This window comes from Mus musculus, chromosome 9, assembly GCF_000001635.26.
Source record: "Mus musculus strain C57BL/6J chromosome 9, GRCm38.p6 C57BL/6J".
In the NCBI taxonomy this organism is placed as follows: Eukaryota; Metazoa; Chordata; class Mammalia; order Rodentia; family Muridae; genus Mus; species Mus musculus.
Window position 1 is genome coordinate 54,663,537 of NC_000075.6, and position 14,918 is coordinate 54,678,454.

At 44.7% G+C, this 14,918-nt stretch overlaps 1 long non-coding RNA gene across 1 annotated transcript; it reads right to left on the reverse strand.

The window, feature by feature from the left end:
• Positions 1 to 811: 811 nt before the first annotated feature.
• On the reverse strand, positions 812 to 13,666 carry Gm39341. The gene is made up of 3 exons (XR_870774.2): positions 13,511 to 13,666; positions 9,324 to 9,380; positions 812 to 1,475 (listed from the first exon to the last, which is right to left on the reverse strand). It is a non-coding gene; the product is annotated as a predicted gene, 39341 (long non-coding RNA).
• Between the last annotated feature and the right edge of the window lie 1,252 nt (positions 13,667 to 14,918).

Genomic DNA, 14,918 nt, shown 5'->3' on the forward strand with positions numbered 1-14,918 from the left:
TTGGGGAAAGTTTCCTCCTGACAGTTAACACAACAAAGCTTAAGGCATAACTACATCTAAAGGCCGTTGTAAAGCTCATGTCTTTTACAAAGTAGCTGTGACCTCTTCCACAAGAATACCTTCAATTGCCTGAGAAACAACAGGGGAGAAGAGTCTGAGGAGGAAGGTTTGCAATAAGCATAATAGCAAACTCTTTTACAAAGTACATGGGGCCTCTTTCATAAGAGTGAGTTATTTGGGTGAGGCCTCGCTCTACAGATAATAAATGTTACAATGTACTTAACACATCTATTCCCAGCATTCTGGATGGAAAACAACCATGCACACCCCTTCGGTTGATGAGGAAAGCCTGCATGTTTAACAGTTCTGAATTCTCTATTGCCATCTGTAAGCATATGGCTTTTGCCCTCTACAGGGCACCAGATCCAAGATCTTGTGTCCCAAGGCAGAAGGTTGCACCAGGGACATGTGACTAGAAACAGACATAGAGACCATTTATGTAAAAAGGGCAAACTGGTCCAGGAATAAGAGTGGGCTAGTAAGCCCCAAAAACATTGGACTAAAAGGAATTAGTCGTTCTAAGACATTTCCATAGCATCCCCTTTCATGTTTGTACCTCAGAGACTCAACATATAGGAGTACATGTTCTGTTTGTTAGATGAAGCCAGGTGGGGAAGGGCTCCAGACTTCCCTGCCCACTAGCTTTTTGTCCTATGTTAACCTGGTGCAGCTTTCTGTGGTTTTTACACTGCTGTCACAGTAAGAGATGCTCCCAAGAAGATCAATGAGTCTGCTGGTCACAGGCGATGCTCTTAACTGAGGAACGCAAGTGACTAGGAAACACTGGCCTGTCCCCAAGTAATTCAGGGCATAAGCCACAGGAGGCCCGAGTCTTCTTCAAGATTCCCTTTAACTTTGTACTGATCCCCGAGTCTCTCTGAGCCTCAGTTTGAACTCTTTAGATCATGAAGTGATAGCCTGGAGGCTGTCCAAAGTCTCAGCCAGCTCCAGCTGCGCATGCGCGAGGGGGCCATGGGGAGAGCTGTGCCAGGGGTCTGATTGGCTATGCTGAGGGGCCCGGTAATGTCACTGTAAGTGACGCCAGTGTGTCCCCACCATGGGGGAACGGAATCAGAAGGGTGGGGGAGACAAGGAATTATGGGCTTTTAAGTTCAGAAGCTTTGTTCAAGATGAAAGCTGGGGGAGAGGTTGGAGAAATGAGTGGCCTGGGACGGGGTGGGCAGTGCCAAGAGAGCTGGCTGGATCTGCTTAGGTCAGTGAGACCGAAGGGTGGTGATACCCAGGGAAGTGATAAAGCCTTAGGATGCCCAGCAAAGGCGACAGAGGAACACCAGAGGGAACAAGGTCCAGGTAGCCTTACATCATAGAGCAGGAGGTGGCCTCTGTGTCAGTCCCTGTGAGGAGAGGTTTGGTGGGCTGGCAACAGAGGCTGATGAGAACCGACTCTTAGTCACCTGAGGACAAAGGATACATTGTCTCAACAGAAAGTCAGTGCTGGAACACGGTGACCAAAACACCAGGGAGTGGGAAAGGCTGCTCTAGCTGAGTTTGAAAATTGCAATATAGTTTCCCCTTGCCAAACAAATACAGCTACCATGATTATTATTATTACCTGTCCACTTTCTTGGCTGATGCCCAAAAGGAAAAGGGCTAACCATGAGAGCCTCTACCCTTGAATTTCCTGGCTTCTGTTCTGTGGGTAAGTTAGGCCAATTCAGAGTGGTGGGATAGCAGAAGGTGGTTAGAGTGGTCTCTCTCTCTCTCTCTCTCTCTCTCTCTCTCTCTCTCTCTCTCTCTCTCTCTCTCTGTGTGTGTGTGTGTGTGTGTGTGTGTGTGTGTGTGTGTGTGTGTGTGTGCTGTGAGTGGTGTATGTATCTGTGCTTGTGGGTCCGTGCAGGAGTGTAGGAGTTTGAGAGAACCAGGGGGTGTCAGGTATCTTCTATTTTTCTCTTCTGTGTTCCCCTGAGACCTCACGCTCACGGATTTAGATAGACTGACTGCCCAGCAAGTCCCAGCCCTTTTCTGATGGGCCTTTTCATGAGTCCTGGGCATTAGAGCTCAGGTCCTTATACCTGTCCAGCAAGCACTCTTGCCCACTTGGTCACTTCTTCAGCTCTGACTTTGGCATTTTGATGTCTCTCCCTCCCTCCCTGTAGCTAGGCACAAGGAAGCAGTGAAGTCCCTGTCCTTGTAGCTAGCTACAAGCCATCTCTTACTGAGCAGTTCCTCCCTGGCCCTGAATAGGGAAGAAGTCCCCAGCCACAGGTCTTCATGTGACAGTGAGCGGCCATGGGAACTGTCAAGACCTCCATCGAGGAGGTGAATGACCTTGACCAAGATGTTCCATCTCTCAGGACATTGTAGATAAGGCATGAATTGGATGGCTGGGAAGGCATCAGTGGGAAAGGTGCTCTGAGGCTCCAAGACACATAAAATAAAAATAAATAAATATTAAATGACCAAAAAAAAAAAAACCTTGAAAAAGATTTTTACTGAGTTCTTATTTTAGCTTTAAAATCTTCAACTGTCCTTTTAAAGGGGACAGTGGGTAAAGAGCAGCCCCTCCCCTTTAGCCCTTGTGTCTGACTTTAGATCTCTAGCTCTCTTTTAAAATATTATTTTTATTTTATGTGTGTGTGTGTTTGTCTGCATGTTAAGTAATGTGACTGTCCTGAATGCAGTGTCTGCAGAGTCCAGAAGAGGGCATCAGATCTCTTGGAACTGAAGTTAAAGATGGTTGTGAACTGCCGTGTGGGTACTGGGAACTGAACCGGGATCCCTGCAAGAGCAACCAGTGCTCTGGACAGATGAGCCATCTCTCCAGCCCAAACCCAGACCCTTTTAAAGAAATGTCTTCTGCAAGTGACAGGTACTGGGAGTGTGTGTGTCAGCTCCAAAGGCATCGTAGTAAAGAGCAAAACAAAAGCTTCCTTCTAAAATCCAGTTTCTGTAAATGAATTCTCTGTGGTTCACACTGCCTGCTTTTTGTTTTTTTGTTTTTACACTCTATACTGGATCACATGCTGGGTCTATATATGGATTGTTTACCTGCAAAGTATTTTCTAAATATTGTCATGCTTGTGTGCCTTGTGTCAGTGTGTGTATAATTTAAGATTTTCAGTAGAGCCTTCATTTGCCAGGCTATATGAAGATGATCACCTAATGCCATCACCTGGCTATTGCTATCGAAGAAAATACTTTAAAAAACCAAAAACCATTTTTTTTTGTCTTCGTAAACATCTTTAAATGCTTGCAGGTTAAAATTGAGTATAACTCATCCTTTCAAAAATTTAGAATGTAAATAATAGACGCCCAGAATACATTTTTAATGTGGTGTGTGTGTGTGTGTGTGTGTGTGTGTGTGTGTGTGTGTGTGTATGGTGTGTGTTTGTGTGTGTGTGTAGTGTAGTGTAGTGTAGTGATTTGAATGAGAATGGCCTCATAGGCTCATGTCTTTGAATATTTGGTTCCTAGTTGATGGATTATTTTGAAATGGCATGGCCTTGTTGGAAAAGGTGTGTCTCTGGGATGGACTTTACATTTCAAAAGTCCAAGCCAGAAAGATTAAATGAAATCATCACATCAAGGGGAAGACAAAACCCTAACAGGACATCTTTCACCACTAAATGAAACCTCCAGAGCTAGAAATGGGTTACATTTAACTGAGTTGTGGACTGAAGGGGCCCCATGGAAACCATTAAACAACCTAAGGCTATTGATTACCCTCTATAAACTGAAGATAAGGTTCTATTGTTAAAGACACTGAACACAAAGAAACAGAGCTGATGCCTGTCCAAAGCATACCTCTGACTGATTTCTGCTCTGCACACTACCAGGTAAACACCAACCCAGCTACAAACCCCGTGAACCACAGGTAGATACACTGCAAGATTCTGGGGCAAGGGCTGGAGAGATGGCTCAGCGGTTAAGAGCACTGACCGCTCTTCCGAAGGTCCTGAGTTCAAATCCCAGCAACCACATGGTGGCTCACAACCATCTGTCATGAGATCTGATGCCCTCTTTTGATGCATCTGAAGACAACTACAGGGTACTTACATATAATAAATAAATACATGCATAAATAAATAGGTTAGAAAAAAGATTCTGGGGCAAGAGCGGCATGAAAGCCGTGGAGTAACCAACCATTGTATGATTGACATGAAAGCCCACTCCGTGAGACGGAGCCTGTGCTTGACGCTGCCCTGGTGGCCATGAACCTGAGACTAAATAGGCCTGGAACCTAGGGGAAAACAAACACTGGTGTTCTGCTAAAGGGAAGGTAGGCATAAAATGAGTTCTAATGATTTTCTGCTCTACTCAAATATCTGTGTCTTGCTCAGCTATCATCATGGAAGCTTCGTCCTGCAGGAGATGGGAGTTTATACAGAGATCCACAAATAGACAGTGTGCAGGGAGTGGGAGACCTTGGAACTCTCAGTTCTAGGTGGGAGGTCTCCATCAAATTCCTCCCCTTGGGTCTTGGAGAACTCTGGAAAGATTGTAAGAGCCAGGGAACAGAGACTGTGGCGGCCGTCTCAGTGGTATTTTGGAGGGCTATATTTCTCACAGAGCTTTGTTGGGGCATTAAAAAAAAAAATACTTTACAGATCGTTTGCCTATATACTATGGTTTCCAGTTTTGCTTTTATGAGTTTTCTCTGTGTGTCTCAGAGCTTATGTTTCTTGTGCTTTTTCTTTGCAGTCTCTCTCTCTCTCTCATTCTCTCTCTATCTCTCTCGCTCGCTCTCTCTCTGGTTTGCCCTATTCTGCTGTTTATTTTTATTTTTTAACTTCTTTTATTTTAATTTTTCTTTAAAATTTTTTTTAGGCTCCTGTTTATTTGCTAATGAGAAAGAGAAAGAGAAGGTGTGGATTTGGGTGGGCAGAGAAGCAGAGAGGTTCTGGGAGGGGTTGGGGGAGGGGAAACCACAATCAAAATATATCATATGAGAAAAATATTTTTTCAATTGGAAAAAGCCTATTCTAGGCTTGCTCCATCTTGCAGATAAAATGAGCTGAGATGTAAGCTCTCCAACACCATCTGTGCCTGCCTGCTGCCTGGAGCCACACTCCAAGGCCAAGATGATTATGACTAACCATTGAAACATTAAGCGAGCCCTCCCCTGAACTAAAGGCTTTTTTTTTTTTTTTTTTGATAAGTTGCCTTGATCAGGGCAACGGAATAGTAAGTAGGGCACCAGCTGTGATTGGAGGTCAGAGGACAGCTTTCAGGAGTTGGCATGTGACAGATCCCTGGGATCTGACTCAGACTGTCTGACTCGGCAGCAAGCACGTTTACCTGCTGAGCCACCTTGCCAGCCCATAGAATGAACTTAAAAATTGGATTTTCTTTCTCAATCACCCATTATCTATTTCATAAGTAGATAATATGGAGGATTATTTGCTGGCAGAGAAAGGTGACTCTTCAGGTGGTTGGCTTTTGAAACATATAGGAGGTGGTTGTTTAAGAAGTAGTTGGGTACCTCATATCCCTGCTGGAGGCCTGGGAACGACGCAGGGCAGTCTGTATCCTGTATCTGTGACTAGCTGTCTGTAGTGTTCCAATGTTTGGAAACAAACATATCATTTAATGAATATTATTGGGTCTTTCTGTCCTTACTTGGCCTATCTTGGCCACAAATTTAGATTAAAACAGAGACACGTACAACAGAGAAATTAATATCCTCCCCTTCCACCCACAAAACTGTAAAACCCTGTAGTGTGACATACTTGAAGAAATATCTGTGTCCAATACAAAGGTATCAATGTTCAACCAGAACCCAACTCTTGTGTCTAAGACACAAGACACAAGTTGGCTCTCCAACTTCATAATGCTGCGACCCTTTAATACAGTACCTCATGTTGTGGTGAAAATATTTATTTTTCATCATAATATTATTTTTGTTGCTACTTCATAACTGTAATATTGGTATTGCTATGAATCCTAATGTAAATACCTGACATGCAGGACATCTGACATGAAACTCCCAAAGCAGCCACAACCCACAGGTTGAAAACCAATGGTCTAACGAAAGAAAGCTGTCTTAAAGGAAGCTTTTTGATTTTTTAAGAATTTTTTTGTTATTATGGGGGGGGGTGCTCGTGCGTGTGAGGTCAGAGGACAACTTTGTGGAGTTGCTTCTTCCAATCCACTGTGATGTGAGTTCTGGAGATCCAACTCAGACTCCAGGTCTGTGTGGCAACAGCCTTCAATTAACTTGAAAGATGAGATTTTTGCGTTTTTGTTTTTGTTTTTTAAAGATTTGTGTTTTCTGGTGATCTTGTCAGGCTTTTGATTACTGAAAAAAATCATCTTGGTGCTAGAAGAAAGGCTTAGCTGTTACGAACTGGTGCTCTTCTTGCAGAGGACCTGAGTTAAAGTCCCAGAACTCCTACTGAAGAGTTGATAACCGCCTGTAACTCTAGCTTCAGGGATCCTATGCCCTCTTCTAGCCTCCTTGACCACCATGTGCTTGTGCACAGACTCACAGACACACACACACAGAGAGACAGACACACACACACACACACACACACACAAATAAGGTAAATCTTTAAAAATTATCGTGTAGTTGCTATTTGTGTGTTTGTTTGTTACAAGGTCTCACTACACATCTCTGGCTGCTGCCCCGGCTGGTACTCACTATGTACACTAGACTGGTCTTGAACTCACAGACAACAGAGTGCTGGGATTCAAGGAATATGCCACTATACCTATCATTGTAGTATCTATCTTAAAGTGGTATTAGTGCACTTAGTACAACATATCTGTGATTATAAATATATATAACTATATTCTGAACTTTATATACATATGCAAATATATATATATATTGCAAGTTTAATATATACAAAATGACCAGAAAATACTTTTTAAATACAGTATGCACTACATGTAAAATAGCTAGTAAAACTTTTTTTTTTGGCACTTCTACTCATTTTAATTAGTGCCATTCAGATTTAAAAAAAAAAAAATCTGTCATTTGGGGCAATCCTGTTATTTAAAAGCCTGGTGTGTGTCTATTCACCCAAATAAGTATTTTGTTATTGTATGAGATGCAGTTTCAAGTCAGAGAGTGGGTGTGTTTCTGGTCTCTCACACTGTTCCTTAAATTTGTCAGATCTAAACTGCTTATTTTTGTCAATGCTGTAGCCCACTTACCCTACTGAGGCACACATCCTACATTTTATTTAGTGGGAGAAACTGGGTCGATAATCAAAGCATCTCTGTGTAGCTCTGCATAGTGCTGACTGATTACTGTGTACTGTGGGTGGCATCTAAGATGCTGAACCGAGAAGAACACTTCCGCAGGTGTCCTATAAACTTTAATGATGCTAACCTTTTCCCGGTTTGCGTTCATTGCTTCTAATTGTATCATGGCTATTTTCTTTCAGCAATGATAATTAAACACACCCTAATACTGTGCACTCCTAGTAATTAAAAGGGACATTTGTCACCAAAGTGGCACATCTGGAAACAAGCATTTAATCTTCAAACTAGTTTTTAAAAATATTTTCTTTTTGTTGGTTGCATTTTGTACAACTTTACAATGTTGTATTTGCTATTCTATAGACGTATTTGCTCTTGATGGTTGTATTTGTGTGTGGATGTATGTGGATGTGTGTGTGGATGTATGTATTTGTACAGGTGTGTGTGAAGGTTAAAGCTAACATTTGGTATCTTTCTCTGTCCTTGCTCTCTGCCTTATTTTTCAAGACAGGGTCTCTTATTAAACCTGGAGCTCACCAATTTAGCTAGATTGGCTGATCAATGAACTCCAGGAGTCTGCCTACCTCTGCTCTACCTAGTGCTAGGATTGCAGACATGCACCTGGCTTCTTGTGGGTGCCAGGGATCTGAACTCTGGTCTTTATGCTTGGGTGGTAAGAACTTTACTGATTAAGCCATCTCCCTAGCCAGGTGAGTACTGCTTTTATACATTAAAAAATTGTGTGTGTGTGTGTGTGTGTGTGTGTGTGTGTGTGTGTGTGTGTGTGTGTGTGTGTTTATGTGGGAGTTGGTTCTTTCCTTCCACTAGGGATAGAACTTAGGTTATCTTGACAGAACTTGCCTTTACGCATTGAGCCATCTTACTGGCCTCTAATTTGTCTCTTGAGTTGCCCTATTGTTGGCATCGGGCTGTGCCTACCCTGTGAGGGCTGCCAGGGTCCACACTTGGACCTTAACAACTTCTGTAACAATTCAAACTGAGGCAGAAACCACGATGTCCAGAAAGTACTGACTAATGCACTAAATACCCCTTGGTGAAGATGAGCAAGTATCTTGTTCCTCTCTCAGGTAAGGCAGCTTGGGAGATGAGGGAGGAAGTAGAAGGGGAGAATGAGCCACACAGATTTCAGGGAGGAGCACTGGAGATGGCAGAGGACTGGAGCGTGTGTTGAGAGTGAAGCCCCTGCCTGCCCCCAGCCATCAGGGCTGGGCTTGACCATCCTGAGTTTCCCACAGGCCAGAGTCATGACTCCTGTGTGACAGGAAGGCCAGAAGGACCTCTTAGAACTCAGATCTGACAGTGCCCTGTTCCTTTGCCAGAACCTTCTAGAAGCTTCCCGAAGCTTCCAGCCTCACAATAAAAGCTGAAGTTCTTACTTGGGCCACAGCCTTCTGTTCTCTGACCTTGGCCTCTACAGCTCAGCTCTCTGGCAACAGTCACACTGGCCCCTTGCTGCTGTGCAAAAGCTACAGGCACACTCTTTCCTCTGGGCCTGTCCACCCTCGCCCACTCACCCATTCACTTCCTCTAATCCCTACGTCAGTGTCAATTCCAAATGAGGCCTTCCCTGAGCACCCATCTGTTGCTGTGCCACCAGCAGCTCCTTTTCTGTTTATTTTCCTCCTTCACCCTGGCCAACAGCATCAGGACATACCGTGTCTTTTTGTCATGTGTCCATTAGCCCCTTGGATGTAAGGGTTTCTGTGGTTCTTACTCTAGCTTCAGTAAGTTTGCCTGATCCTAAATCTCCCTTCCCATGGTTTCAGTTGCATCCCACACCCAGCTCAAATAGATGAAATGGAAAATTCTAGAGTAAAAAATCACTCATATGTTGATTTGTGTTCTGTTCTGAGAGCGACTTGAACACAAGTACAGCAGGGTGTGATGCTCGGCTTGATACTGAGATGGCTAAACTAAGCTGGCAATTGAGCTGGATGTAGGGATAACATATCTGCAGCAAGAGAGACAGGGGTGTCAATGGGATCCCATCGCACTGCTCAGAACAGCTTCTCCGGGATTGATGGAGGAAGACAGTAGAGACGGAGCGGAACACATCAGTCTGTGTAACTCACCTCAGTCCATGACATGGGCACTGTCTCACCCCAGATCTTTCCGGAAACTCTGCAGAACTGTGAGACAGTTTGAGAGAGTTAGACTGTATTTGTATAACATTATGATATACTGCTATAGGTGTTCTACTTTTGTTATTAGTTACTAATCTTTTACTGTGACTAATTCATGAGTTAGAATTAATCATGGGTGCTGATGCATAAGGTATCTATAAGTTTGGTCTAAGACATCTACTTGGGGCCTGCCCTGGCTAGTTTCATGTCAACTTGATACAAGCTACAAATTTTTGGAAAAAGGACTCTCAGTTGAGAAAAATACCCCTACTAGATTGGCCTATGGACAAGGCCATGTTACACTTTCTTGTTGGTGACTGATATGGGAGGGTCCAGTCACTGTAGGGAATCCACCCCTGGGGTGGTTGTCCTGGATCCTGTATGGTGCTTCTGGGTTCTATAAGAAAACAGGCTGAGCAAGCCATGGGGAGAAAGCCAGTAAGCAGAACTCTTCAGCTGCTGGCTCTAGGTTCCAGTTTGAACTCCTGCCTTGGCTTCCTCTAATGGACTGTGATTCACGGTATGTAAGCCAAATACAGCCTTTCTTCCCCTTTGGCCATAGTGCTTTATCACAGCAACAGAAATCCTAAGACAGGGCCTAGGTTCAACCTCAGTGGATAAGGGAGGTAGGTTACAGCACTTTGAAAGAGTGCCTGGTATACAACAGGTACTGCTGTAACACTTGTCAAATGAAGGACCCGTGTCCTTTGAGTGGCAAAATGATGTGGACCAGTGGCTACTGTGGCATCACAAGCTAGTCCATTTAGAAGTGCTGGGAGGTGAGGCAAGGTGCTGCACGCCTTTAATTTCAGGACTTGGGAGGCAGATGCAGGAGGATCTCTGTGAGTTTGAGGCCAGCCTGGTCTACAGATTGACAGCCAGAGAACCCTGTCTTGGGAGAGAGAGAGAGAGAGAGAGAGAGAGAGAGAGAGAGAGAGAGAGAGAGAGAGAGAGAGAGCAAATGAACCACTCAGTGTCTCCCGATAAAACTAGAAATGTGAGGATTCTGCCCTCCACCCCCACCCCCAGATTCCTACGTCAAAAGCGGGATGACTGAGATGAAGCCTCAGTCTGAGGTATAATCACAAACAAGGAAAACAAAACGATTGGAAATATCAAGAAAAACAATTTGTAAATCTGAACCATGACAACTGTAAGGCGATGGAGCCCAGCTGCCTTCAGAGTCAGACAACTGTTGCTTGTGCAACTCAGGGCGTCCAGCCCTGGGCTCGGCTACCTTCCTGATTTTTCCTCTGCCATTGTACATCACTACAAATATGTGTGTGTGTGTGTGTGTGTGTGTGTGTGTGTGTGCGCGCGCGCGCATGCGTGCATGCTCCCATGTGTGGACACACTTGTGTGCTATTGAATGTGGATGCATGTGGAAGCTGAGGTTAAATGTGGGTGTTTTCACTGGTTGGTCTCTACCCCAGTACTGTAGCAGGATCGCTCACAGGATCCAGAACTCACTGATCTGGCTAGTCTTGCTACTCAGCTGACTCCAGGATTCCTCATCTTCTGTTTTAAAGGGCGGGGTTCACGGGCCTATGCTCCTGAACACCCAGCATCTATGTAGGTGCAAGCCATCTGTAGTCCAATCCATCTCCCCATAATTTAATATCTTTATTCACCTCAACTCACTTTTAAAACTTAAAAATGGATTTTAGTTTTATCCTAAGAAAGTTTACCTGTAAAATCACAAACTAAAGGACTTATATCTATATGCACATATGCACATACATATATTTTCTAATACATTGGAATTAATGTGAAACAAATTTTCTTTTTTTAAAGATTTATTTATTATTATATAAGTACACTGTAGTATTATTTATTATTATATAAGTACACTGCAGTATTATTATCTAGGTACACTGCAGCTGTCTTCAGACACACCAGAAGAGAGTGTCAGATCTCATTAAGGATGGTTGTGAGCCACCATGTGGTTGCTGGGATTTGAACTCAGGACCTTCGGAAGAGCAGTCAGTGCTCTTAACCACTGAGCCATCTCTCCAGCCTGAAACAAATTTTCAAATGCTTGTCTACCTCTCCTATAGTTTATTAGAGTGCTTTTGAAATCTATCAGAAAAGTTGGGGGAATGATTTTTTTAAGAATATTTTTCTATTTATTTTTTCACAATTTCATACATGTGTGCATCTCTACACGCATACACACTCACTCATACTCTCTCATACATACCCACTAACACACACACATACACACACTCATACACATTGTTGTGTCTTATAAAACAAGAAAAAGGATCCAGGGCTGTGTTTGGTGGAGGTACAGTATGGTGTGGGAAAGTGGGTGTTTCTGCTGGTCCATGCTGAGGCATCCCTGGATAGTATAGTATAGAATAGAGTTTATTTAGGGCATGGGGAGTAGAGTTGAGGGGGTAGTAGAAAGATGGAGGTGGGGAGGAGGGCAGGAGAGGGGAGGGGAGGGGAGGGGAGGGGAGGGGAGGGGAGGGGAGGAGTAGAGGCCAGCCAGGGACAGAAAGGGTAAGAGAGTAAGAAGAGCAGGAGAGTGAGGAGAGGTCAAGCAGCCCCTTTTATAGCCTGCTGTTGCCAGGTAACTAAGGGGCGGAGCCTACAAGGAACGCTAACACACACTTACATGCATATACACACATACATACACACACACACACACACACACACATGACCCAGGGAGTTCCAGTTAGTGTTGTCCACATGCAGATGGTGTGGGGACATCAACTGAGCATGGACACCCTATACTCAGTGACAAACTCCCAAAGAAAAGTGACTCCCACCCCGGCAGCCATCAACCACCAATAGTGCCTCAGATAGAATAGTGCGTCAGCTAGGGCTGAGGGCTCATGAGTCCCTCCCTCCCACATATTAGGTTTGATCTTGTACAGGTGACCACAGCTACTGTGAGTTCCTCTGACTTTTCCCTTCTTTCTACTCCCTTTTCCTTGCTGTGGGAAAACTTTAACAATAAACAAACAAACAAACAAATGTGTGTGTTACAAATTTCCACAATGACAAAATAAAGGAATGGTTGAGGGGAGGAGGAGGTGGAGATGCTCAAGTATGTTCTCATTACACAGGAATGCTGTTCAGAGGTGGAGTTAGATGCCAGAAAGGTGGGCTGGGAGTGTTAAGTTAGTAAGTACTAGAGGAAAGTGGGGAGGGAGCTTAGTATAGTGACATAAGTCTTTGGGACAAGTGTCTAGCTTGTCTAAGTGACTAGCTCTTTAGATTTTTTAGCAAATAAGCCCAGGCTCTGTAGCTAAGGATGACCTTGAAGGCTATAGATCCTCTTGCTTCTGTCGTGTATTAGGATGATAAACGTGTGCCACTCCCCACCCACTCGCATTTATGCAGTGCGGAGAAACCATACCCTGGAACTGAACCAAGGGCCTGAAGCACCCTACCAACTGAACTGTCTTTAGTCTTTGTCCTTGCTTTTAAAAAAGGTTCTTCTAGGTCTTGGGTGGGAAGGCCATTGCTTTGCACCAGCTTACAAGGAGATATCCACACAGACACCCTGTGTGGCCCAAATTCCGTTTTTCCCTTCCCCGTTTTTATTCTTCTTCCTCTTCTTCCTCTTCTTCCCCCCTCCTCATCTTTTCCTCCCTCTCCTCCTCCCCCACTTCTTATTTTCTTTTTTCAATCTTAAATACTTCACTTGAGGGTCCTTGGCCCGGAAGCCCCCGTTTTACTTCACCACGCAGAAGCATGGCTATTTTGGGTCTCTACTGACCTCTGCTGGCCATAGCCCTTTTGTGCACCAGCCACCTCACCAGCAATGCCCGCCTGCATCGGCCTGGGTGGACTCCTGCGTCCGAAGTACGCAGGGTCTCAACTGTACTCCAGAGCCTCGTCCATGGGCTTCTTTCGTGTTCTCTCGGCCCAGTCGACATGAAATGAGTGGAGTGAATCCCAGGTCAGAAAACCAGTGTCCTCCAGCTCTGGATGAACCTGGAGTTTGCAGAGCCAAAGGTTCTAGGAGGAGTAGGCGAGAGCGCCTCCATCTGGACAGAGCTGTGTCCAGAGCAGAAGGCAAAGTAGGGATTCCAGCTGCTAAGGTGGAGCTGGACCACTGAGGTCCACGTTGGAGAAACAAATCAGAGTGAAAGAGGAAGGAAGCAAAAACAGCTACCCACCTGACTTCAGCGGGAGCGACACCTGCTTTCCCACCAGGAAGGGCCTGGATAGAAGGCTATGCATGCTGTACTCCAGAGAATGGATGACTGGCTTTGTCACAAGGGCCAAGTCACAAACCTTTCCGGTCGCTTTGTCTCATGGTTCCGAGGTGCAGAAATCCTATTGGAAACCAGTTTGGGCAGAAAGGACAACATGATCCACAGATTCCAGACAGTGGTGGGTGAGATTTTCTCTATCCTCTGCCAGATGCCTGCCCCTTCATTTGCTCTGCTTTTCTTCCCATAACTGCTATGCACTTCAGCACAGGGAATGGGGAGGAGACCCAGTATATTCATATTTGTTCATATTCTCTGCCCCGCCCCTTTTCTCAAGGGAATGGACCAAGGTGCAGAGCCAGGACTTGTCCTGACGTCTTATATGCCAAAGAGCTATCTATGTTTTCTCGGGCAGTGCTGGGGAGCTCTAAATGTGGGTCACTGCCACCAGCCTGCTGTCTCCCCCTGCCCCTTTCTGCATCACTGGGCCCTGTACCTGCTCCCCAGGCTTCAGTCAGGAGCTTTGCCTTGGTACTATCTAATAGGAAACCTAAGCCAGCTGTGTAAGTCGGAGGCAGAACTCATGGGGTCACACACACGTTAAGTACACAGAAAACACTGAGAGCGGCCTGCTATTTTTCCATAAAAGTGAGTGTGGTATAACCTAGCCTCTCCTGAGGGCAAGGTGGGAGGGCAGCTCGAGCCCAGGAGGTCCAGGTCAGCCTGGGCAACCTAGAGAGAACTTTTTTCAAAATATCAATCAATCAACCAACCAATCAATCAATCAACGTTGGAAAGATGGCTGCTCTTGCAGAGAACCTGAGTCCAGTTGGTTCCCATGGTGGCTCACAACGTCTACAATTCCAGTTTCAGAGGACCTAGTCTTTCCTACACCAGGGCTGCAAGTTATATGCAGAAATACAGACAGACAGAGCACACACACACACGGTTTTTAGTGATTTCTTTTTTAAAAAAAAAATGTGCATTGGTATTTTGACTGCATGTCTGTCTGTGTTAGATCCCCTGGAACTGGAGTTACATAGCTGTGAGCTGCCATGTGGATTCTGGGAATTGAACCAGGGTCCACTGGAAAAGCCAGTGTTCTTAACCATTGAGTCATCTCTCCAGCATATGTATGTATGTATGTATGTATGTATGTATGTATGTAATATATACATATATACTTTTAAAAAGTGTTTACTACTCTTGCAAAAGACCTGGGTGAAGTTCCCAGTACCCATGTGGCAACTTAAACCACCTGTAACTCCAGTTCAAGGGGATCTGGCCCCTCTTCTAGACTTCACAGGCTCATGTACACATGTGCTATATTATATGTATACTTCTGCAGGATCATACACACAGGCACGTATTT